The sequence below is a fragment of the Canis lupus genome, chromosome 14 (genome assembly GCF_003254725.2).
Source record: "Canis lupus dingo isolate Sandy chromosome 14, ASM325472v2, whole genome shotgun sequence".
NCBI lineage: Eukaryota > Metazoa > Chordata > Mammalia > Carnivora > Canidae > Canis > Canis lupus.
This window is the reverse complement of record NC_064256.1, coordinates 11,110,130-11,135,170: the sequence shown is the minus strand read 5'-3', so window position 1 is coordinate 11,135,170 and position 25,041 is coordinate 11,110,130. Positions and strand designations below refer to the sequence as shown.

General features: G+C 39.1%; 1 long non-coding RNA gene and 1 pseudogene across 5 annotated transcripts in view; one reads left to right on the top strand and one right to left on the bottom strand.

The window, feature by feature from the left end:
• The window catches only part of LOC112675026 (uncharacterized), a 331,068-nt gene that overhangs the window by 110,571 nt on the left and 195,456 nt on the right, over nt 1-25,041 (bottom strand). The gene's annotated exons all lie outside the window — the stretch shown is intronic.
• On the top strand, nt 15,124-16,895 carry LOC112674816 (keratin, type II cytoskeletal 8-like; annotated as a pseudogene).

Below are 25,041 nucleotides of genomic sequence, written 5' to 3'. Positions count from 1 at the left end.
TTGTACCACTCCTTTAAAGAAGTCAAGTAATTTTGTCAGAACATGATGTAAAAAGTTTTAGAGTTGAGGGTACTCATCTGAAAATAACTTCTCATCTGACTCCCTAATATGTGCTTGTCAGAGAAGGTGGTTTATTAATATTAAATTGCTCACTTAAGCCTATACCATGGTAACATACACAGAAAAATACATGAAAAACAAAAAAGCTGAAAGTTACCAAGAAATCATATTATTATTCAGGTGTATACCTTATATCTCTTTAAGATTAATAAGTGGTTGATAGGCATAATCAGGAATAAATCATAGAATCACAGAATATTGATGCTACAAACTATGCTGATACATTTCTCCCCTATTGTCATTCTAAATATTGTGTAACAAAACACCATAAAACTTTGTAGCATAAAATCACAATCATTTCTCATGTTAATAGGTCACCTGGCATGGTTTTGCCTCACTTGATGAGCTGTGAGACTGCTAATTTGCATCAGATTATGGATCAACCCAAGTCTGTCTGCTTTATGAGTCTCATCTAGGTCCTCAGATATCTTGGGGCATTCTTCTGATGACAGAGTTTGGAAGATTCCAGATATGTGAATAAAAACATGCAATGTTTCTTAAAGCTCAGGATCAGAACCCTGGCTGTTGGATCTCAGATGGTTACTTCTTCCACATTCCATTGGCTGAAGCAAGTCACAGAGAGAAGAAATATGTTCCTCCCAAAGAAGTGGGTTGGGGAATCATTACTTTTGAACAATAAGTGATTCTACTCAAGCTGTTAACAATAACCCAACCTCCTTATTCTACAGAGAGGAACATTTGGAGGTGTTGGATGCACTTGCTCTTTTACGTGTGTGTATGTGTGACATATGTCAGGGAACACTACTGGTTAATTTCAAAACTAGAATAATGTGCTCCATATTTCAAAACAGGAAACCCCACTATATTTGAATATACTGCTCTATATTATATACTGTACCATCTTGGAAACTGACATATTTTTCCCAAGTGATAAAATGAACAATTGCTTCTCAAAAGCTCATTATAGGCAGCAGTAAGGGTATGTTTTGATGTGTTTTTTTTTTAATTAATAGCTCCCTCCTCCATACCCAATAGATATATACACAAACATACACATATGTTCACACATAATGTAGAGGAAGGGAGGAATGAAGGGAGAGAGAGAGAAAAAATACTAATGTAGAAATGCAATTATTTACCAAATCTGAAGCTAAGCCAGCCCTAACTGAATTTGAAGCTGTAGCATTTTTGCTTTTTTTTTTTTTTTTTTTTTTTCCCTAGGAGTTTAGGAATCTCCAGGACAAAACAGAAGCTGCTAGGCAATCTCCTTACCGAGTTTGTCATTTTGTTAACAGGAATGGGAAGTGTAGATTTGATAATCAGGGCAACAAACCTAGCAGAGCCAAGAATTGCTATTCCTTCTTTTTCAGTAGGGTTGGAAAACAAAAATTATTATTTTTTTAAAATTTACAAAACTTTTTTTGTCTCAAGAAAGCAGGATGTGCTGACAAGATAGGTCAATCAGAAGCTATTGGAAGGAAGAACATTTTCTTTCTTGACATAAACCCTATGAATATATAAAAACAAGGAGTTGCTGTAACAGAAAAAAAATACTATTACAGCTGTGACTGGTGATATGTACTGAACAGCCTGCAAATCTCACCCAGAATCACTCCGGAATTCACTCACCACACATTTACTGAGCTGCAGATGGTCTTCTGCTTATCTGATGGCAGATATCTCTAAATTGTTGGAATTGCCCAACAACTTAACTTTTTGAACAAGTTTGCAAAGACTTCCTACAGATTTCTTCCTTACTGTAATGAATGTAGAAGGAGCAGATAACTTACACACCACTTTGGTAGACACATGTGTTGGTTTGTTAATGGGGATGCAGAGCATGGAATTAATTCTATAAGGGAAAAAGTAAAATTCATACTTGCTTGACAATAATGATTTTATTCTTTTTTAGGATTTCATGTAGTATTTGCGTCCAGTTTATGCTCTGGGTTTCCATAGATTTATGGTGGACTACCATACAGTTTCTCTCTCTGGTGTTTCCCTTGCTTTGAGTTTCCATGAAACTAATGGGAGATTGACATATTCCAATAAAAACCCTACATCATCCCCCCAGACATGACTATTAAATTTTCCTCTACAGGAATTAATATTTCCAGCACATGAAGGGAGTCATTTGGAGGCTTAAATATCTCTAAGACAAAATTGGCCTTTTTGTGGTTAAATAAACAAAAAAAGCCTCTTATTTTTTCTCTTCTATCACTAGTGTGCTTTCAACTCCTAACATAAATAGAAGAGTTAATCCTAGAGGACAAATAAGTAAAACTCATTTTTTGAAATGGCCATAAATAGATGCAAAAAGACAAGACAGAAAGACGATTGTTTTTCTTTTTAATGAATTTTATGTTAATTCTGAAACTTTTTTTATGAAACATACTTTCCAAAGCAAGCAGTCCAACACCCATCACTGCTTCCAGCATACCTATACTGTGCAGAAGAAAAGACGAGTCAGATTGACCTATATGAAAATTCTATTTCTGCAAATTAAAAACTATATAACCTTGAATGAGTTATTTAATTTCTGAGTTTTAATTTACTTCTCTGGAAAAACAGAAATAATTGTTGTGATAAGGCTAAGAATGATAGATGCAAGGAGCTTGGCCCTTGGTGAGTGTTCTGTAAATTATAATGTTTAGTATATCATTATATTTGAAAAATAGTAATGCATGGTGAGCAAGAGTTCAGCTTTTGGAGTCAAGTTGGATCTGGGTTCAAATCCAAACTCCTCCACTAGCTATATGAGGAACCACTGATGAGTTTACCCTTACCATAAAACTTAATATTCTAGTTTTATATAAAGCCCTTACCATAAAACTTAATTTTCTAGTTTTATATAAAACTTCATTTTCTAGTTTTGGGGGAAATTCTTGGCCCCTGACACCTTGCTTAGTAGACAATTGTCTCTCAGCAAGTGGTAGCCAGTATTAGTGGTGGTGGAATCAGTAGCAGAAATATTCATAGTTAGCCAGTGATAATCCTTATTTGATAAAATTCTTATAATTTAGCATCTTGTTTGCAATATTTCAGTCCCCACTCCAGATTATAATATTGTGAGCTCTTCCTGAGAAGCCCTACTGAAACCATTTCTCTTTTGACACCTCATGGATCCCAAACATATATATGCTTCCAAGTGTAAACTCATAATCATCATGTGGCTTTCTCTAAGGACTCCTTCCATCCCAGTCCTAAGGGATAATCTCTCACAAGTGGGGAGGGCTCCCATGCTGTAGAGGCCCCAGAGTGACAGAGAAGAGAGAGAGATTCGCTTTCATCCTTTGCCTCCTTGATTTTACCTCCATTCTTCCTTGACTTCCTAGGTAATATGGGTAAGTAAAATATCTCCCTGGATGGGGATCCCTGGGTGGCTCAGCGGTTTGGTGCCTGCCTTTGGCCGAGGGCTTGATCTTGGAGTCCCAGGATTGAGTCCCATGTTGGACTCCTGGCATGGAGCCTGCTTCTCCCTCTGCCTGTGTCTCTGCCTCTCTCTCTCTTTCTCTATCGTAAGTAAGTAAGTAAATAAATAAATAAATAAATAAATAAATAAATAAATAAATATCTTAAAAAAAATCTCCCTGGAGAAAACCTGGACATTTTGAATTTGAAAGGTAAGATTGAGATACAAGGATGCTCCTGACTTATAGGTGGTTGGCTGCCTCAGTTCTCCTTAACCCCTGACAACACCTCTTCCAAAGTATACAAAGCTGTGACATTGCTCCTTCAACAACCTGAAAGTTTGGTGGGGTGGGCAGCTTGCTGTAAAGATTAATGTCACTGGCCACTAATCTTAGAGTCTTTTGCTTATTCAGGCAAGTTATCATTATGTTTCAGCAAGACAGACATAAAGTAAATCTTATCTTTATTTAGATATAATGGGCAGAAAGGAGGAGCAGAAGAATCATTTTAAAAAATCACTTTAAAACACAATTCTTAGTGTTTCTCATATGTTAACATTTGTAATTCTACTGCCCAAATTTGCCTCTTCTCTTGTTTTCATTTAGGGAGGAGAAAAGTGCTCCTTTTTGTTTATATGGTACAAACAAAACTGATGATTTTAAAAAAGGAAATTCATTAAATCAATGTATCTCTTTATGTACAAACTTCAATTCAACAACTGGTTTGACTGATTTCCCCTCTGCCAGCCTAAATTAACTATATTAATTTCATTCTCATTCCTAAACTTCAGTCAGAGGACATTTGTAGGTCTGGCTGCATAAGAATCACCTTGGGAGCTTTGCAATAAATATAGATGCTTGGGCCTCATTCCTGATACTACAGATTCAGAAGCTCCTGGCCCAGGAATCTAGATTTCAACAAAGATCTCAGCTATCAGTAGCAGTCTTAAATTTATCATATATAATACCAAACTGGTCATTCAGATGACAAATAGAGATACTGGAGTTCCTTAGGATCTCTTGCTCTGATTGCCTTTCATGATTTATCAGCCAGATTATATGATCAATCCTTGTAAGTTAGCATATGTAACCATGGTATCATTTTAGAGCACTGGCTTCTAAACTCATGGGGCAGTTGGGGGGTATGGGGAGAATATATCCTAGGGGTTATTCTCTCTCTCCTTACTCACCTGTTATGACTACTGATATCTTTCTATGTATGTTCCCTGATATGGTAAATAAGTAAGTGAATGGACAAACAATGACACTGCATTCTAAGTAGGAGCAAGGATCCTGAGAAGAGGCAGATTTGAGGGTCCCTGTGGGCTGTTTCAAGCCTGGAAACTGTCTTCAGATGAGATTTCTGTAGCACTGACTAAGCTATCTGCAGAGTCTGAAGGTACCCTTGTCAGAACCACTGGATATTACTGACCAAGGTTGTTGCATCTATGATTCCTGTTGATGTCAGTCACTGGTTCCATAGCTGATGGCTTCAACCCCTAAATACAGCCAGCTTTTTGGCCAGTCTTTGTCATTAATCAAAAAGTGAGGGGGAGAGATGTGAGAGCATTTTTTTCTAACCCTAGGAGAGCAGGCCTGTGGGTACCTAAAAATCAGGCATGCTTTAATTTCCAAGATATTTGGAAAAACCATTTTTTATGTAAGAATGTCAGCAATCTGGCAAAAAAAACTTCTAAAAAGGAAGTCTAGTCTGTTAAAATGTCCCAATATGGGACAAATGTGGTATTCTCCAGTATAGTCATTTGGAAAAGAAACAGCCACAAACATTTTGAAGGATCTGATGCATCCCTGAGCCATCAGAGCAGGATACTTTGGGAAATCTTTGCAGCTGGTGTTCTTGAGTAGTGGAAATGTTCACATAGCAACTAGTGAGCTGCAGAAGGATATGAGGCGGCCAAAAGGTACAATGATTACTTAGGTGGGGGAGAAAGAGTTTCTATGATTGCCCTGCTACACATACAAGGCAGAAATGCCTTCACAGAAAAAATATTACAGATATAAATACAAATCTAGCTTTGACATGTTCCATCATGCTTGTTATAGTGCTCACAACATGGATTCATTTTTATCCTCCATTTGATAACAAATGGTTAACAAAATGGTTGTTGATAACAAATCCATTTAGGATGATCTATACTGATAGATGGTTGGTATAGAGGGTCCACTGAATATCTTTCCAGTCCTATCACTTTAGAAATTCCCACCCTGCCCACAGAAGTGGACCCCTCTCATTTTTATTCATGCCATATATCCCCTACCTTCAGACTATAACTGATTAGATCAGAACCAGACCCAAGTTGGATTGACCTCATTCTCTCTTCAGACATTGGTATTAAAGAAGCTCAGAATTTAAATGATAAAGTTTACACCAGCTACTTGAATAGTGGTGTTGGAGAATGCAGGTGTTGGATTGCTTCATTTTCTTAAATGGCAAAGGAATTGAGAATTAAAAATAATGAAATAAAAGAGAGAGCTCAGGAATAATTAAATATGATTTAGAGACAAACTCTTATCTCTTACCACCCACTGATACCATGAGGAGAACAATGAAATACTGATGTCTGTTTCATTAATAATAAGAGCAGTAATTTTTTTGTCATGAAATACAGCAAAATGGTTTATTGTTAAATATATTCTTGGTATACCTTAATGAGAAAAACGAATGGTTCTTCCTCTCTTGTCTGGAACTGTGAGTCACCATATCATCTGCCAGCTAACACCTCACTGGGGCTCCTAGAGATGTTTGTGCAGAGGACAAGGCCAAAGGCCTACTATGTATTACCAAGCATCCAGAGTCTAGGAATGGATAACATATTTCAAGAGTTTCTTTACCTTCTCTGGCTCCTAACTTCAATTCCTTTATTCTATGTTTAATTTTGAGGCCAAATCAATCAATCAATCAATCAATCAAACAAACAAATCTTGGAAAATAAACTCAATGAAAAGAGTAAAAAGAACAAAATTTTTTTCTAAATAACATGTATTCTATGATCTTCTGCTGAGTCTGTATTATGTCACATGCTTCTCAACCTTTCATGTGTACATAACTCAACTGGGGATCTTGTTAAAATTTAGACTCTGATTTCACATGTCTTGAGCGTGTCCAAGACTTATCTGCAGTTTCAGGAAGCATAGAGGGTGTCGATGGCCTTCACTTTAGGTATCAAGTTTTTAAGGTCCAGTGAGAAGACACTGGCAGATACCTCTGCCCAAGTTAGGAAAATGCTCCAGATAATACTAACCAATGAAGGAAAAAGGAGAGTGAGAGGAGTTCTTAAAAGGGAGAATCCCAAGTGCTATTGAAAGAGAACTCATGACACAAGTGTAAGAGTAGTCAACTTTTTCTCGGTCCTATGGCTGCTTGGCATTCTGAGTTCTGAAAACTATCTCAACTCTAGTTCTAGAGTGAAGAAAAGGGAAAAAAGTAGGCTTGATTTCCTTGTCATTCTTACATGGATTTTCTCTATAGTGTAATAATAGTTAAATTTATTTCTATGTGTAGTAGCAAATTTCATTCTGAAGAAACCTAATAAAACAGGTACTATCATTTTCTTCTTTATAGATAAAAAACTTGAGTCAGATGAGTATTTGCCGAAAGTCACAAAATTTATAAGCAGGAAAGCCAGGATTTAAACAAGGGTTTTCAGAGACTAATTCTCAACCTTGTGATATCCTATTAGATTTTAAATCAGTGTAAGTATTTTAAACAAAATCAAGCTATTGTTCAAGTCTTACTGAAAATTGTCTTTCATTTTTAAAAACTTAGATATTGATTTAGGATTTGCTGTCTTAATCAGAAGGAAAATTTGATTAACACCCTTTGTCCTTCTGGCATTATATGTTATATCCTCTCTTCTCCATGTAAAGGCCAGATTGAGAATTGAGTAGCAGAAGGAGACGAAACCAGAATAAAATAAATAGAAACCATTTCACTGGTAACAGTGTTCTTGCATCCCCTTTTAGAAGAAGAGATTTTGAAAGGGTTATTTTATCACCATCTGTGAGAAATTCAGTTTCAATTACAGAAAAAAATCTGAAAATAATTTATGGAGCAAATTCTTCTCTAAACTGTGAAAAAAGTTGTGTGTGTGTGTGTGTGTGTGTGTGTGTTTTAAACAGAAGGATGTGGAAACTGGTAGAACAAATCATCTCTTTCCTATGAAGTAAATTTGATGTAACTGAAGAAAGCTGAAGCTCCCAATGGACTCTGAGAAAGGAGAAAAATATACTGTCTTTGCCTCAGATATTTTACCTTTTGAAATTTACTTGCATAGTTACAAAAATCTATAGCAGTTGAAAGCCATTCCTCTTAGCCAGACAGCTGTCTTTCACATTTTCTTCTCTTCTTCTCTAAATCACTTATTTATTTCTACCAGAAGACTCTAGATCACAAGTTGTTTGACACTTTTAATTTATCTTCATTAGTTGAAAAGGTTAGTACAATGCTTTCTTCACTGCATATTACAAAGAGTTCTGAGAGTGGCACTTCATTTAAGGAAAAAGTTTCAGAATATGACATTTTATTCACTGGATTCCTAAGCCATCATGAGGCTTGCCCTCATAAGCAAACATGAAGCTTCTGCCTCATGTTGAAATGCATTGCCTCATCACTTTATGTGGTGTATCCATCCATGGCCTAGATCCCCTTCCAAGATTCAACACTCATCCCCCAGCTGCTGGGCATGTTAGAGGCCGAGGGCTTACACCTGAGCCTTCTATGGAACTTCTACATAAGTGAGCTGCCTATTCAGGGTTTCACCTCATCCACAGAACAGTAGACATGAGATGATGGAATTCCAGATCCCTTGCCTCTCTTTGGGCACCTAGAATGTCCATCCCACATCCAGAGTGCCTCATGGGATCAGCAGAGGCTACAGCTACAAACGTATCACAGTTCAGCCTCTTTCTGTCCATTCCAGCTCCTTTGTTTCCTTACGAGTATGGATCCCAAGGATACTCCCCAATGAAGCTCCGGTGTGGAGATTTCAGAGACTCAGTCTTGGATCACCACCACCAGTGTCCTGAGACATTTGACCCCATTACAAACACATCATTCCCTCATTCCTAAGTCCCTTCACTCATTCATTCATCAAATATTTTTCAAGTTTCTACTATGCCGGACATAGTATTAATTGCTGGGGATATGATGGTAAATAAGACAGATGTGATAACCTGGCTATATGGAGATACTGAGGAAGTTTACAGGAAAAGAAATAGGTAGTTATAATAAATTGAAATATGTGCTACATAGAAGTCCAAGGAGGGAGAACTGAACTGCTTTTCAGAGATTAAATTATTATGTCACCCCACCAGCAGTGTACAAGAATTCCAGCTCTTTCAAATTCTCACCAACATTTCGTATGATCAGTCTTTTTAATTTTAGCTCTTCTGACAGGTATGTAGTGATATCTTACTATGGCTTCAATTTGCATTTCCTCAAATATTTCATGTGCTTTTAAGATCTTATAAGAAATTTAGTGATGTGTCTTGGTGTAGTTTTCTTAATGTGTCATATGTTTGCCATTTGTTAAAGTTTTAGATCCATTGGTTTATAGTTTTAATCAAGTTTGGGAAAATATTCGGCACTGTTTCTTCAGATATGTTTCAGTCTCATTCCCTCTATCCTCTCATTCAGAGTTCAATTGCGTGTACATTTGGTCACTTGAAGTTGTCCTGCAGCTCTATTCATTTCTTTTGATTGTCCTTTTTTTTTGTTTCATTTTTTAATAATTTCTATTGCTATGTCTTTGGGTTCATTACTTTCCTTCTGCAACATGTGTTTTGCCATTAATTCCATCTAGTGTATTTTTCATCTCTGACATTGTGGTTTTCATGTCTAGAAAGAAGTTCTATTTGGGTCTTTTAAAAATATGTTTCATGGTTCTACTTAACATATTCAACCTTCCCTCTGGCTTCTTTAATATATAGAATGCAGTTATAATTGCCTTTCTAATATCCTTTGTTAATTTTAATGTTGGTGTCAGTTCAGGTTCCATTTCAGTTGATTGATTTTTCTCCTTACTATGGATCACATTTTCCTGCTTCTTTGCATGTATGGTAACTCTTTATTGTATGCTGGAAGTTGTGAATTTGATCTTGCTGGATGCTGGATATGTTTATATCCCTATAAGTATTCTTGAGATTTGTTCTGAGATTTGGTTAAATTATAGTTTTGTTCTTCCTTTTATCATTAGTTAGGCCAATTCAGAGGAGTGTTGAGTCTAGTTCTAATTATTCACTGCTACTGAGGAAGAACCTTGTGATTATTCTACACAATGCTTCATGAATTATCAGTTTTTCCAGACTGACTGGTAGAAAATGGTACTATTTCTGACCCCATATGAGCTCCAACTACTTATTCCCTGATTCTTCTGAGTAGTTCTTTGCTTGGCCTCAGGTTGTTGTTGTTGTTGTTGTTGTTGTTGTTTTCCTTTTTAAAGATTTTATTTCTTTACTCATGAGGGACAGAGAGAGAGAGAGAGAGAGGCAGAGACATAGGCAGAGGGAGAAGCAGGCTTCCCATGGGGAGCCTGTTGAGGGACTCAATCCCAGAACCCTGGGATCACGACCTGAGCCAAAGGCAGATGCTCAACCATTGAGCCACCAAGGTGCCCTGGCCTCAGGTAGTTTCTCTACCAGCACATGCTGGTCACTACTCAGATGAATACTTGAGAAGGATTCTCTGCATATCTCTGGAGCTCTCCTTCTGTGCTCTCTACTCTCCGGTACTCTGTCCTCTGTACTCTAACCATTATGATCTCCCTCAGCTTTGTCTCCTTAGCACAGGAAGTTTGCTGAGCTACATTTAGGTTCTCCCTTCCCACGTTGTGACCCAGAAAAACTTTCAAGGCAGTAAGCTTGTAATTGCAATTGTAGGGCTCACCCTATTTGTTTCTCACCTATTAGGTTTCATGCCTCCTTTTACCTAGTGTCTAATGTCTTAAAAAAGTATTGTTTCATTTTTTCTATTATTATTTCAGTCAGGAGGGTACATTTGTTCCCTATTCCTCCAACTTGTCTGGGAACATTGTTAGATTTATTTTATTTTATTTTATTTTATTTTATTTTATTTTATTTCATTTTATTTTTTGAAGATTTTATTTATTTATTCATGAGAGATAGACAGAGAGAGAGAGAGAGAGAGAGAGAGAGGCAGAGACACAGAGAGAGGGAGAAGCAGGCTCCAAGCAGGGAGCCTGAGGTGGGACTCTCCTGAGTCTCCAGGATCATGCCCTGGGCTGAAGTCAGCGTTAAACTGCTGAGCCACCCAGGTTGCCCCATTGAGAGATTTTAAACAGAGAAGGACTTGATAGATTTTGAGAAACACCCAGTCTACAGTATGGAGAATGTTGAACTAAAAGCAAAACTGGAGACTGGTAGAGTCAAATGGAGAGGTCTTTTTTTTTTTTCTTAAGATTTTATTTATTTATTCACGAGAGACACATAGAGAGAGATAGAGGCAGAGACACAGGTAGAGAGAGAAGCAGGCTCCATGCAGGGAGCCCCATGCGGGACTCGATCCTGGCGCTTGATCACAGGACTCCATCCCAGGACTCCAGGATCACCTTGGACTGAAGGCAGGCACTAAACTGCTGAGCCACTCAGGGATCCCCAAATGAAGAGGCTTTAGCATAGGTTAGGTGAGATATTCTAGGGTGCAGCAGGTTGTATCATTCTGATTTGCCAATTATTGTCAAGGAGGATCATGATAGTCACCATTGTGTAGAGAGGAGAGGGAATGATGTGTGTGTGTGTGTGTGTGTGTGTGTGTGTGTGTAAGGATTGACAGCATATAAAAATACAAAGAAAGAAGTCAACTTTCCAGTCCATCTCCAATGCAACATGATATGGGGCATCTTGTGGATTAATTTTATGTTGTAAAAATATATCAAAGCATTATTCTGCACGTTAATATATTTCTTCTCTCCTCAGCTTGTTCACATATTTCTGTCACCTTTCCCCATAACAAGCAATTGAAAAAAAGAATACTCAAAGAATATTTCAAATATATACAGAGAATTAGGTTTTGTTTTTTTGTTTTTTGTTTTTTGTTTTTTTTTTTCCTACAAAGGTTAGATGAGGCTAAGAAAGGTGGTGCATAGAAGGTATGTACAGAGAGAGGGGGTGTTGCTGTGTGTGACTCAAACTGAGGAGGAAGCAGAGAAACAACCATGTCCCTGGAAGGGGTTCATGAATCATAATCTTTGCTTGGAAGAACCAAGGAAAAAGCAGGAGGGACTTACGCTGTCCTAGAGCATAGAGCTCCACTGTACCAACTCCTGTGAACAATAACGCCAACCAAGTGCCACTTTCGACATCCCAGAACAAAGGGTTGGAAAATGTGAGCAAATTATATGGATATAGAATTGTAAAGAAAACACTTTGTCCCCTATCGGAGTTGGAGAAATAAACAAGAACCAGCTAGGCCTTCCTCCATAAGCCATGCTACCTCTGTGTTTTACTTGTGCTACTACTTGTTTCTCCTTTCTTGGTGATAACAGCCTCTTTCCTCTCTTTGAGACACTTCCTAGCTTTTCTGACTTTTCTCATTGACTTTACTTACAAAAATTGTTCACAGAATGAGAAATACATGGCTGATAATGCTGTTATTCTAGATTACTACAGAAATACAGAAGAAGAATTAACAAAAAATAAAGATCATCATTACTGAAAGAAGAAAATATAGCCACCAGGTAATTTTACCTATAACTAATGTAACATTGTGTGTCAACTCTACTTTAATAAAATAATAATAATAATAATTGGTAAAAAAAAAAAAAAGCCCAGGTACTTTTCTTTCTATAGAAACAGATTCTGAGTTCTACATCCCTTGATCTACAGCATCTTTCCACTATAGTACAAGGTCCCACACATGAAGTTCTTACTAAATGTTGACTAACAGACACTTAAGGAGTGACTGAAAAGAGGTGATTAAAATCTCTAAGCTCCACACTATCTGTATAAAATTATTCACTTAACTACTTCAATCCACTCTGTTTCCAGAAACCAAATATATCACAGTACCTTAAGTATGAAACCTTGGTCCTGTTGTGCCCAAGATTGCGAATCCGAGAAACCACCAAGGAGCCGACACCGATGCAAGCGCACGAGGGTTTATTAGCAAGCTCGAGCTTGGGTCCAAGTATACCCGACACAGCGTAGCAGGAACTTGGACCCCGAAGTAGGTTATAGCTGGGTTTTTTATAGGCAGGTCTAGGGGATTTTCAGAAGGGGTGGAGGAATGTCTCAAGTTCTGTTTACATTCTGATATGGGGCTTAAGGGCATTGAGCTCTGTTCTCATTCTTTTTTTTTTAATAATAAATTTATTTTTTAATGGTGTTCAATTTGCCAACATACAGAATAACACCCAGTGCTCATTCCGTCAAGTGCCCCGCTCAGTGCCCGTCACCCAGTCACCCCCATCCCCTGCCCTCCTCCCCTTCCACTACCCCTAGTTCGTTTCCCAGAGTTAGGAGTCTTCATGTTCTGTCTCCCTTTCTGATATTTCCCACACATTTCTTCTCCCTTCCCTTCTATTCCCTTTCACTATTATTTATATTCCCCAAATGAATGAGAACATATAATGTTTGTCCTTCTCCGACTGACTTACTTCACTCAGCATAATACCCTCCAGTTCCATCCACGTTGAAGCAAATGGTGGGTATTTGTCATTTCTAATGGCTGAGGAATATTCCACTGTATACAAAGACCACATCTTCTTTATCCATTCATCTTTCGATGGACACCGAGGCTCCTTCCACAGTTTGGCTATTGTGGCCATTGCTGCTAGAAACATCGGGGTGCAGGTGTCCCGGCATTTCACTGCATCTGTATCTTTGGGGTAAATCCCCAGCAGTGCAATTACTGGGTCGTAGGGCAGGTCTATTTTTATTTTTATTTTTAAAAAAATTTTTTTTTAATTTATTTATGATAGTCATCACAGAGAGAGAGAGAGAGGCAGAGACACAGGCAGAGGGAGAAGCAGGCTCCATGCACCGGGAGCCCGACGTGGGATTCGATCCCAGGTCTCCAGGATCGCCCCTGGGCCAAAGGCAGGCGCCAAACCACTGCGCCACCCAGGGATCCCCGCAGGTCTATTTTTAACTCTTTGAGGAACCTCCACACAGTTTCCCAGAGTGGCTGCACCAGTTCACATTTCCACCAACAAGTAAGAGGGTTTCCCTTTCTCCGCATCCTCTCCAACATTTGTGGTTTCCTGCCTTGTTAATTTTCCCCATTCTCACTGGTGTGAGGTGGTATCTCATTGTGGTATTGAATTGTATTTCCCTGATGGCAAGTGATGCAGAGCATTTTCTCATATGCATGTTGGCCATGTCTATGTCTTCCTCTGTGAGATTTCTCTTCATGTCTTTTGCCCATTTCATGATGGGATTGTTTGTTTCTTTGGTGTTGAGTTTAATAAGTTCTTTATAGATCTTGGAAACTAGCCCTTTATCTGATACGTCATTTGCAAATATCTTCTCCCATTCTGTAGATTGTCTTTTAGTTTTGTTGACTGTATCCCTATCAAAATACCATGGACTTTCTTCAGAGAGTTAGAACAAATTATTTTAAGATTTGTGTGGAATCAGAAAAGACCCCGAATAGCCAGGGGAATTTTAAAAAAGAAAACCATAGCTGGGGGCATCACAATGCCAGATTTCAGGTTGTACTACAAAGCTGTGGTCATCAAGACAGTGTGGTACTGGCACAAAAACAGACACATAGATCAATGGAACAGAAGAGAGAACCCAGAAGTGGACCCTGAACTTTATGGTCAACTAATATTCGATAAAGGAGGAAAGACTATCCATTGGAAGAAAGACAGTCTCTTCAATAAATGGTGCTGGGAAAATTGGACATCCACATGCAGAAGAAGGAAACTAGACCACTCTCTTGCACCAGACACAAAGATAAACTCAAAATGGATGAAAAATCTAAATGTGAGACAAGATTCCATCAAAATCCTAGAGGAGAACACAGGCAACACCCTTTTTGAACTCGGCCACAGTAACTTCTTGCAAGATACATCCACGAAGGCAAAAGAAACAAAAGCAAAAATGAACTATTGGGACTTCATCAAGATAAGAAGCTTTTGCACAGCAAAGGATACAGTCTGTTCTCATTCTAATATGGGACTTTCTACCACGGGCGTGGGCTCTGTTATCTTTCTGATACGGGATTATCTGCCCAGTGCAATTCTGAGCTCTGTTGTCTTTCTGATATGGGATTCATTCTGCAGTTTTTCCTATAAAGTTCAGCTCTTATTCACAGGGGCCTAAGATGGCTGTACTTGTGCTAATGCTAAACTTGAGGTGGAATGGCCTTGATATTTCTTGGCCTCCACATTCGATGATCTGAAAAAAAACCCGCACTCTGTGCATGTTCTGTCACATATGCCTCCATCCCTGTTCTCTGCCCTGGAAGGCAAATCTAATCTGGTTAAAATACGGGGAAGCTCCGTAAAACTCTGTTATCAGACTGATAGGTGTTTGTGCAGTCAAATGGCAAATTATTTACCCAAAAAGAATATACATATGCATCATGTTAGGTACAAGTATAAAACCAAAGGTAGCCCACCTAGAAGCGGCTCCTTGCGCTCCTTCTGCAACCTCTGTCAGGTTCTGCCTCCTCGCCCCCACTCCAGCCTCCACCATGTCCATCAGGGTGACCCAGAAGTCCTACAAGGCTAGATCCTACAAGGCTAGGGTGTCCACCTCCAGCCCCCGGGCCTTCAGCAGCCGCTCCTACACGCACGGGCCCGGCTCCCGCATCAGCTCCTCCGCCTTCTCCCGGGTGGGCAGCTGCGGCGGCAGCTTCCCGGGTGGCCTGAACAGCAGCATGAGTGTGGTCGGGGGCTACGGCGGGCCCGGGGCCGTGGGGGGCATCACGGCCGTCTCAGTGAACCAGAGCCTGCGGAGCCCCCTGAAGCTGGAGGTGGACCCCAACATCCAGGTGGTGCGCACCCAGGAGAAGGAGCAGATCAAGAGCCTCAACAACAAGTTTGCCTCCTTCATCGACAAGGTCAGACACCTGGAGCAGCAGAACAAAATCCTGGAGGCCAAGTGGGGCCTCCTGCAGCAGCAGAAAACCGCTCGGAGCAGCACAGACAACATGTTTGGGAGCTGCATCCACGACCTCCGGAGGCAGCTGGACACCCCGGCGCAGGAGAAGCTGACGCTGGAAGTGGAGCTTGGCGACCTGCAGGGGCTCGTGGAGGGCTTCAAGAACAAATACGAGGATGAGATCAAATTGCGTGGAGACCTGGAGAATGAATTTGTGCTCATCAAGAAGGATGTGGATGAAGCTTACATGCACAAGACAGAACTGGAGCCCCGCGGGGAAGGGCTGACCGACGAGATCAATCCTCAGGGCAGCGGCATGAAGAGGAGACCCGTGAGCTGCAGTCCCAGATCTCGGACCCGTCCGCGGTGCCGTCCAGGGGCAACAGCCGCGCCCTGGACCTGGACGGCGTCACCGCCGAGGTCAAGGCCCAGAACGAGGACATCGCGCACCACAGGCGGGCGCAGGCCGAGACCATGCACCGGATCAAGTGCGAGGAGCTGCAGACCTCGGCCGGGAAGCACGGGGATGACCTCCGTCGCCCGAAGACTATTTCCGAGATGAACCGGAGCATCCGCCGCCTCCGGGCTGAGATCGAGGCCCTCAGAAACCAGAGGGCTGCCCCGGAGGCCGCCGTGGCCGACGCCGAGCCGCGCGGGGAGCTGCCGTCAAGGACGCCAATGCCCAGGTGGCCGAGCCGGAGCCGGAGGCCGCCCTGCAGCGGGACGAGCGGGACATGGCCCGGCAGCTGCGCGAGCACCGGGAGCTCCTGAACGTGAGGCTGGCCCCGGACCTCGAGATGGGAGATCGCCACCGACCCACGCTGCGGGGGCGAGGAGAGCCGGCTGGAGCCTGGGATGCAGAACACGAGCATCCATAGGAAGACGACCAGCGGCTACCCCGGGGCCTGAGCTTGGCCTACGGGGCCTCACAAGCCCCCGCCCCAGCTACGGCCAGAGCCCCTTCCAGTCCAGCTTCGGCCCGGCGGTTCCTTCAGCCGCAGCAGCTCCTCCAAGGCCGCGGTTGTGGAGAAGATCGAGACTCGCGATGGGAAGCTGGTGTCTGCGTGGTCTGACGTCCTGCCCAAGTGAACCGCCACCGCGGCCCTCCCAGCCTCCTTGCTCTTGTGGCCCCATGAAGCCTTTGGGGGAAGGAGCTGTGCAGGGGGCCTCGCGTACGAGAGACCCGCCTGAGGCTCAGCCCCGGTCCCCAGCCTACCCTTAGGGGGAGTCTACTGCCCTGGGTACCCCTTCTTGTCCATGCCCCCAACCGAAAGCCAATTCAAGTGTCTTTTCCCAAATAAAGCCGCTGCCAGGCCCCCCCCCCCCGCCAAAAAAAAAAAAAAAAAAAAAAAAAAACAAAGGTAGACAAAGTATTTTGCCTATTTAGCATCCAAGCCATTTGGATCCCCTTTGTAAAAGTCTCCTAAACCTGGCAGTGCCCACTGTGGCCCAGCACCCTCATAGTCTCTGTCAAGACTCACCGTATGTCCTCCACTGTGTCTGACAGTGATACATCCACTCCACTGAGCCTATATATAATAGTGCCAAAGAACAACACCTCATGGCCTTGGGTTAAATTTTGCAGGTGGGATGCCAAGTAGATTGGTAGCTAAAATTAATTTTGAATCCTTCTTACAAACAATAGAGGATAACATTATTAATTTATTTTGGGCATTGCATTAAGCACTTTACAAACACCACTTTAGTTTCACAAAACCTCTCTGAGTTAAGTAGCTCAGAGAAACTGAAACTTAAAGTTTAGTGACATGTCCAGCAACACAGACCTAGTAAGAGCAGAGTAGGCTTGAAGATTGAGCCTTTGACTTCTATGTCTCTTTACAGCAAGCAGGAATTTCTATTGGGAAATCATCTTGGTTGTGATTCTACATTCCAGCCCATTTCCATGCAGATCACCTTACCCCCAGGTCAAGCTTAAATTTAATCAAATAGTAATTCTCCTCACTAAATATTAGATATTCCCCTTTTTAAAAAAAGTCAATGCTCTTTCTTCTACTAAATTAAAATTTCAAGACAAAATTACAGGGTCAAGAAAGAACAGGAGCAGATCAGATGTCAAATTAATAACTTCTTTAACATACAATTAGAAAAATTAAAAAGCTCTAGTCAATTTATTTTTTTTTATTTTTTTTTAAATTTATGATAGTCACAGAGAGAGAGAGAGAGAGAGAGAGAGAGGCAGAAACACAGGCAGAGGGAGAAGCAGGCTCCATGCACCGGGAGCCCGACGTGGGATTCGATCCCAGGTCTCCAGGATCGCGCCCTGGGCCAAAGGCAGGCGCCAAACCGCTCGCCACCCAGGGATCCCATCTAGTCAATTTAGTTAAGAAAACATTGTTGCGTGCCTACTTTTTGTCAGGTACTTTGTTTGGACATGACTTGCAAAAAATGCTTTTGCTTATGGACATTAAACATCTTGCCTAGGTGTTCTTTTACATCATAAGCTACAGGACTGAGTATCATAATTTTTCTATTTATTTTTTTGTAGCTTAAAAACTGGTAATCTCAGTTATCTGACTTAACAGAGTTAAACCAATTTTAACAATTCCCTTACAGAAAGTGATTGTGAAAATGAGCAGTTTTCCACAATATCAGGGAGAGATTCAGCTGGGAAGCATCTGTTACATTAATAGAATTTATATAATTCAATTTTACTGCCATTAATAGGTTTAATCTGAAAGGTTTTACTAAATATTATTTCCTTTCAAAGAAGTTGTTTCTGTTAAAAATAAGTTATAGAACTCAAAAATTATCAGTATCTCCTCCTTTCATCTGTATTCATTATTTTTAGTCTCTTTAGACCTGTGTCCTACTAATATTTTATATATATATATATGTAATTATCTTATTTATACCTTATTTGGTAGTCAGTCTCTACAGTTAAAAGGAATATGTATAATCTCCCAACCTGGAACAATTATAGGTGAGGTTATTGTTTTATGGATAGATGATGGATAGGTAGACAGATAGATAGATAGATAGATAGATAGATAGATAGACAGATAGATTTTAACTGTACAGACTGCCTACCAAGTGAGGTAATTAAAGGCATAGATTCCTTTTAAGGAAGGGATGTTTTCCACTTGAAAAAATGTCTTCTGTGGCAAAGTGTTTTCTCTGAATAACAGAAGGCAATCTCACAGAAGCTTTACCTAGGACTCTCAGTAACAGAAGATCTCCAATGGTGTTTTGTCAAGAAAACTGGGGCATAATGAGAATAATAGAATAAAAGCTTAAGTTTGAACATATCCCAATCTGCCAGTTCTCTGTTAGGGAAGCATCTGTTAGCAACCTTTCTTCATCCCCACCCTCTTTATCAGTCAGATTGAGTCCTGCTGTCTAAAGTTGTAGGTGGCCTCTTTGGTTAATTCAGATTCATCATGGGTATCTCTGTTCTTTTTTTGAAACTACTTGTATAAGTAGGCCAGGATAGTGAGTAAAGGAGAAAACAAACAAACAAACTTCTGTTATAGTTTGATTCTCATTCCCAAACACACAGTCATGGCCTTACTCTTAAAAAAGACAGGCGGATCTTGGATGGCACCCCACTTAGGAAAATGACCACTTGACACTAGTTAGAGAAGTGACAAATCTCGAAAGTTTTACAAATAACAAATCAAGATTTTTTTTTAAAGCTGGATTTTTAGTCCTATTGGAGGCACACTGAAAAACAGTACCATGGTGTGCAAGGTTATTAACCAAGTGCATCCAACTGCCAGAAAGTTGAAATCTCACCTCATCGTTTGCAGCCATTAGGACTTCCGGCAACCCTTGGCTGTTTTAAGTGCAGACAGAATGGAGCTGCACAGCTAGCCTCTCTACATGGGGCGAGCAAAGGGCTGTGTGGAGGTAGAGTGCAGAATATAGTGCTTCAGGAAATAAGCTCTAGCTCTAGCTCTTCTTTGTGGAATCAACATCTCATTTACATGTAAAATCAAACACCATGAATGAATTAGATGATCAGAGAACAAAAACACTGGAGATTCATGAGCAGTGTCAATGACGAAGAAATGTATTACTAGAGACAGTTTATAAATCTGTTATTTGTGGAATTAATTTTGGAATATATGTATAAGATGCATAACAATTAAAGAGAAGATTTTAAACACAGTAGACATGTATCATATTCCTCAGTTTTGCTCTGCAAAACTCAACCCCAACCTCAAAAATATAACTGGCATGTCTTTCTTATGTCTACAGGAGGACTGGGTTATCTCTGCTTCTGTCTACAGTTTGGGGATGGGCATCTTCTTATCTGAGGCATCTTCTCTTGGCAGAGGATGGAAGCACCTAGATGAGTAGTTACAAATGAGAGATGCCACTTGAAGCTTTGGCTTGGGACTGGCTTATCATCACTTTTTTTGTTTAAATAAATTTTGGTTATTATTGAAATATTGTTTACAGACAGTGTTATATTATTTCAGGTGTACAATGTAGTGATTCAACAATTCTATATATTACTCAATGCTTAACATGATAAATGTTGTCACCAACTGTCATCATACAACAGTATTATAATATTATTGACTGTAGTTTTCATCTCTGTGTTTTACTTATTTTAAAATTGAAAGTCTGTACCTATTAATCCCTCTCTTAATGTCCTTATTGCCCATACCCTCACATCCCCTCTGGAAACCACCAGTTTATTCTTTGTAGTTATGAGTCTTTGTTTTTTATTTTTTGTTTATTTTTTGCTTGTTTGTTCATTTGTTTTGTTTTTTAGATTCCACATATAAGTGAAATCATATGGTATTTGTCTTTCTCTGTCTGACTTCTTTCACGTAGTATAATACCCTCTAGGTCCTTCCCTGTTGTTGCAAGATCTCTCTTTTTTTTTTTTTTTTTTGGCTGAGTAATATTCCATTGTATATATTTATTACATGTCTTCTTTATCCATTCATCTATAAAGGGACATTTAGGTTGCATCCATAGCTCAGCTATGGTAAATAATGCTGCAATAAGCATAGGGGTGCAATATATCTTTTGAAATTAGTTTTTTATTTTTTTCATTTTCTTTGAGTAGATAGTCAGTAGTAGAATTACTGGATCACCAGGTATTTTTATTTTAATTTTTTGAGCACTCTCCATACTGTTTTCCATAGTGGTTGCACCAATTTATATTTCCACCAATGGTGCATGAGGGAGTGTCTTCTCAGGCAAGGTAAACAAAAGCAAAAATCAACTATTAGGAATATATTCAACTGAAAAACTTTTGCACAGTGAAGGAAACCATCAACAAAATGAAAATGCAACCTACTGAATGGCAGGAGATATTTGCAAATAATATGCCTGAAAGGGGGCTAATATCCAAAATGTATAAAGAACTCATACAACTCAACACCAAAGAAACAAAAAAAATCAGATTTAAAAAAAATGGGCAGAGGACTTGAATAGACATTCTTCCAAAGAAGACATACAAATGGCCAACAGACACATGAAAAGATGCTCAACATCACTAATCATCAGGGAAACACAAGTCAAAACTACAGTGAAATATCACTTCATACCAGTCAGAATGGCTAGTATCAAAACTACAATCATGTCTTTCCACATTCCTCTGGCCAAGTCCAGCTCCAATTCCATAGAAATGTTTGCTTCTTTATGGAGATGGGGGAAGGAGAATGACTATTTTCTGAACAAAGCTTATTCAACATCTTTTTCTCCCCCTCTTAATTTAGAAAAAATCAGTAATTAAGAATGACAAAAATAAAAATTACTGGTTAAACTATCATCCAGAGATCATCAGTAATAATCTTTGATATCCATTCTTCCTGTCTTTCCTTTCTGGGCAGAGTGAAGTGAGTGGAAGGTATTAGTCAAGGGATCATGGGAGAGTCAAAGTAAAGAGCCATTGCCTTTCCCACAGTGTAGTGGAGTATTAATTGAGATGGCCTTTGTTTCTGTGGCTATCTCACTTTGAGTGACTACAGAATGGTGGCTGTATTAGTTAGCTTCTCTGAGCCCCAGCTTTAATCTGTATAATGGGGCTAACAACTGTGTCTACCTCATGTGTAGGTGTGAAGATTAAATGAGTTATTAAATGTGGATAGAACTTGCAACATGAGGGGATCCCTGGGTGGCGCAGCGGTTTGGCGCCTGCCTTTGGCCCAGGGCGCGATCCTGGAGACCCGGGATCGAGTCCCACGTTGGGCTCCCGGTGCATGGAGCCTGCTTTTCCCTCTGCCTGTGTCTCTGCCTCTCTCTCTCTCTGTCTCTATGAATAAATAAATAAATAAAGTCTTTAAAAAAAAAAAAAAGAACTTGCAACATGACAAATGCTCAGGAAAAATTAGCCACTATCCATAAATACAATGTAGTAGGGTTTTATCTTTCAATACTGGCCTATTTATTTTCTATTCATTATCTATACTTTGTTTTCTCACTGGCAACCCAAGGGTCTCTCTTTTCCAGCCTAAAGCATAAATAAATGATTCAAACAGAATACTGGCAATAATGCAAGAAAGAAAGATTTGGATGCTTGCTAACAGAATGTCAAGAGCCTCCCAGAGGCTCTCAAAGCCTGCATCAATGGTTTGATAAAAATATAGTTATAGTACTCTTTTAAATATCCAGTGAAATTTAAATAACCAAAATGATTCTAAACAATACATCAACAATTTCTTACTGAACATTAAGGAATTTTATGACTTTTGCTTTATTCTCCCTTGAATCATATTTCAGTTCTATTTTAACCATAAAATTTTACCTCAATATAAACTATTTTTTGTTCTTGAAAGACTTTTATTGATAATCCCACCATTATTCTTTGTAAAGAAAAGATATGTATGGTAAGAGCAAAATTTCTTTGAAGGGTTATAAACATTCAAAAATTTTTTCAAGCTGAAGTTATTAGTATTATTACTGTGCATCATAAATATAGTATTAAATCACTACATCATTATTGAACATGAAAAGAAAATTTTAATGTTTATTATTGAGATTAGTGACTTTTATTCAATTAGCTTTTGTCTCTGAATGCATAAGAAATTACTAGCGTGGACAGAGTTTTACATAAATTATATTCTGATTTGTTTTATAGATGTGAATAGAAAAAAATTATTTTCACAGAAATCAGTATAGGGGAGCAGATTTATTTCTTTTTCATAGATGTGTCACTTAAATCCTTAAATGCCAGAAGTCACAGTGATCTATTATCAAAAATTATTTTTAATTATAGACTGTTTCACACATCTTTGAAGGCCAACATCACAATGATATATCACCAAAAATTATTTTTAGCCGTTGTTAATTAAGTCTTATTTCAAATTGGCAAAAGCAAAGAATTGGAAACCACCTGGCTTGGATTTGATTTGAAACATGATTTGTTACTTGTCATTATAGTCCATACTTTCTCAGTATTTGGGATGTAATCAAAAACAATTTATAAACACATACCAAATGACTATAAATTCTATCTGTTACTCTTTTATTTAGAAGAATCTTATTTAATCCAACACACACACAAAAGAGATAGAAAAAAAATAAAACATATTACTGTATTCTTTCTAATATAATATTTTTTAAAGATTTATTTATTTATTTATGATAGACATAGAGAGAAGAGAGAGAGAGAGAGCGAGAGGCAGAGACACATGAGGAGGGAGAAGCAGGCTCCATGCCGAGAGCCCGACGGGGGACTCGATCCTGGGACTCCAGGATCGCGCCCTGGGCCAAAGGCAGGCGCCAAACCGCTGAGCCACCCAGGGATCCCCCTAATATAATATTTTTGTATTAAATTCTTTTTATCTTATTATATGCTTTAAATATATTTTTATCAATGCCTTGGCATTGTAGAATTGACACATTAAATTTATGGAGACTGTCTGTCCTACAAACTGATCACCATAGTATCCCCAAGCTAATCAGACTTACATTCTGTCAGAAAAATTTTGCCTTCATGTTTCAATTCAAGCAAATGTATCAATTCACTTTTCAAGTGTGATTATCAAAAGCTTAGAGGAAATAAATTATAGAGAGACTTCCATAAGCAGTCATAAGGATTAAAATGAGGTCAATCATGAGTAATTAATGTGCGATGAAAACAATGAAAACAATCAGTAAACCATTGCCTATTATTTAACTTGTAAAAATGTAGTGAAATGTTTAGCTAAAACTGTAAGTTCTTTCTAAAGTGGGAGGAATAGGATTAGATTTGAAGATCCTTTAGTATATATATGAGGATTTATCAATAAGCTATTGATACAGTATGGTTGCAAAACAACCACATAACATTAGTGTCTTATAACAATAAACATTTATTTCTTATATTTATTTCTAGTATCCGCTGATGTAGGCTAGCCTGGACTGGGTGGCTCTTCTTAGGAAAGCTCCTTAATTTGTTTGGGAGTAGGCTGATCTAGGCTGGGTTCAGAGGCGTGGCCCAGCTTTTTTGCACGTCATTCAACTGTTTTTTCTAAGATGAGCAGGTTAGCCTGGGCATGTCTTTCACAAGGTGATGGCAGAAACAAGAAGGAGCAAGTGCTTTCAAGAGCTTCAGCTTCTTATTATGGCTTAGCATAGAAATTGGCTTATTGGTTTCTCATTCTGTTGGCCACAGCAGGTCACAAAGTGAAAACTGAGGAGTGGGAAATCATGCTGGGTCCTAGAGAAAAGCATTCAGCACAGCTGCATGGCTAGGAATCTGAATATGGGGAGGAATGGAGAATGAGGGAAATAATTCAGCCCACCACTGTGTGCACAATAAACTTTGGACTTCGGCTTTTAGAAATAATTAAATGTGAACCAAATATAAATATCAGAGTTCATTAAGTTCATTAGTTACCATGATCAAACATTTCCTGTAGGCTAAAAAAGGGAAAAAGAAAAAAAGAGAAAAACACATATTGCCAAAATATAATCCATCTGGCAACTGGCATGGAATTAATATTTTTTTGATAGTAGGAGATAGAAAATATTCAACATTTTATAACATGAAATAAGATCACCAGTAATTGGTATAAATATGTCCTTTTTACAAAATAGTTTGAAATATCTTACTGAATAAGGTATGCCAAATTTGAACTAAGTTACATTAAAGCTTTACCTCTGAATTTTAATGAATATACATTGAAAAAATTGGGTGATCTGAAAATTTTTCCAGTTACAGTTAAAAGGTCAGTATTGCTCACTTGTATTATTTCAGTTATTTGAAAGTTACTTTATTTCAAACTAAATAACATATCTTAGGGATGACATTGGAAAGAGAGTAGAAAAAAAACTGTTTACATTTAAGAAAGTGTTGTTTTGTACTTTTCTTACTGATGGCCACTTACTTTGCTTTGCTCACAAAGGATGTGATGCATCCTTTGATACTGGTGGAGGAATAAGAAGCAAGTTCTTAAATACCTGCCTTTACTGCACACACCCAGTCTATCATGTATCTGCATTCTGAACCTCCCAATATGGGTCAAAATACCTATTTCTTACAGAAACACATGTAAGAGAA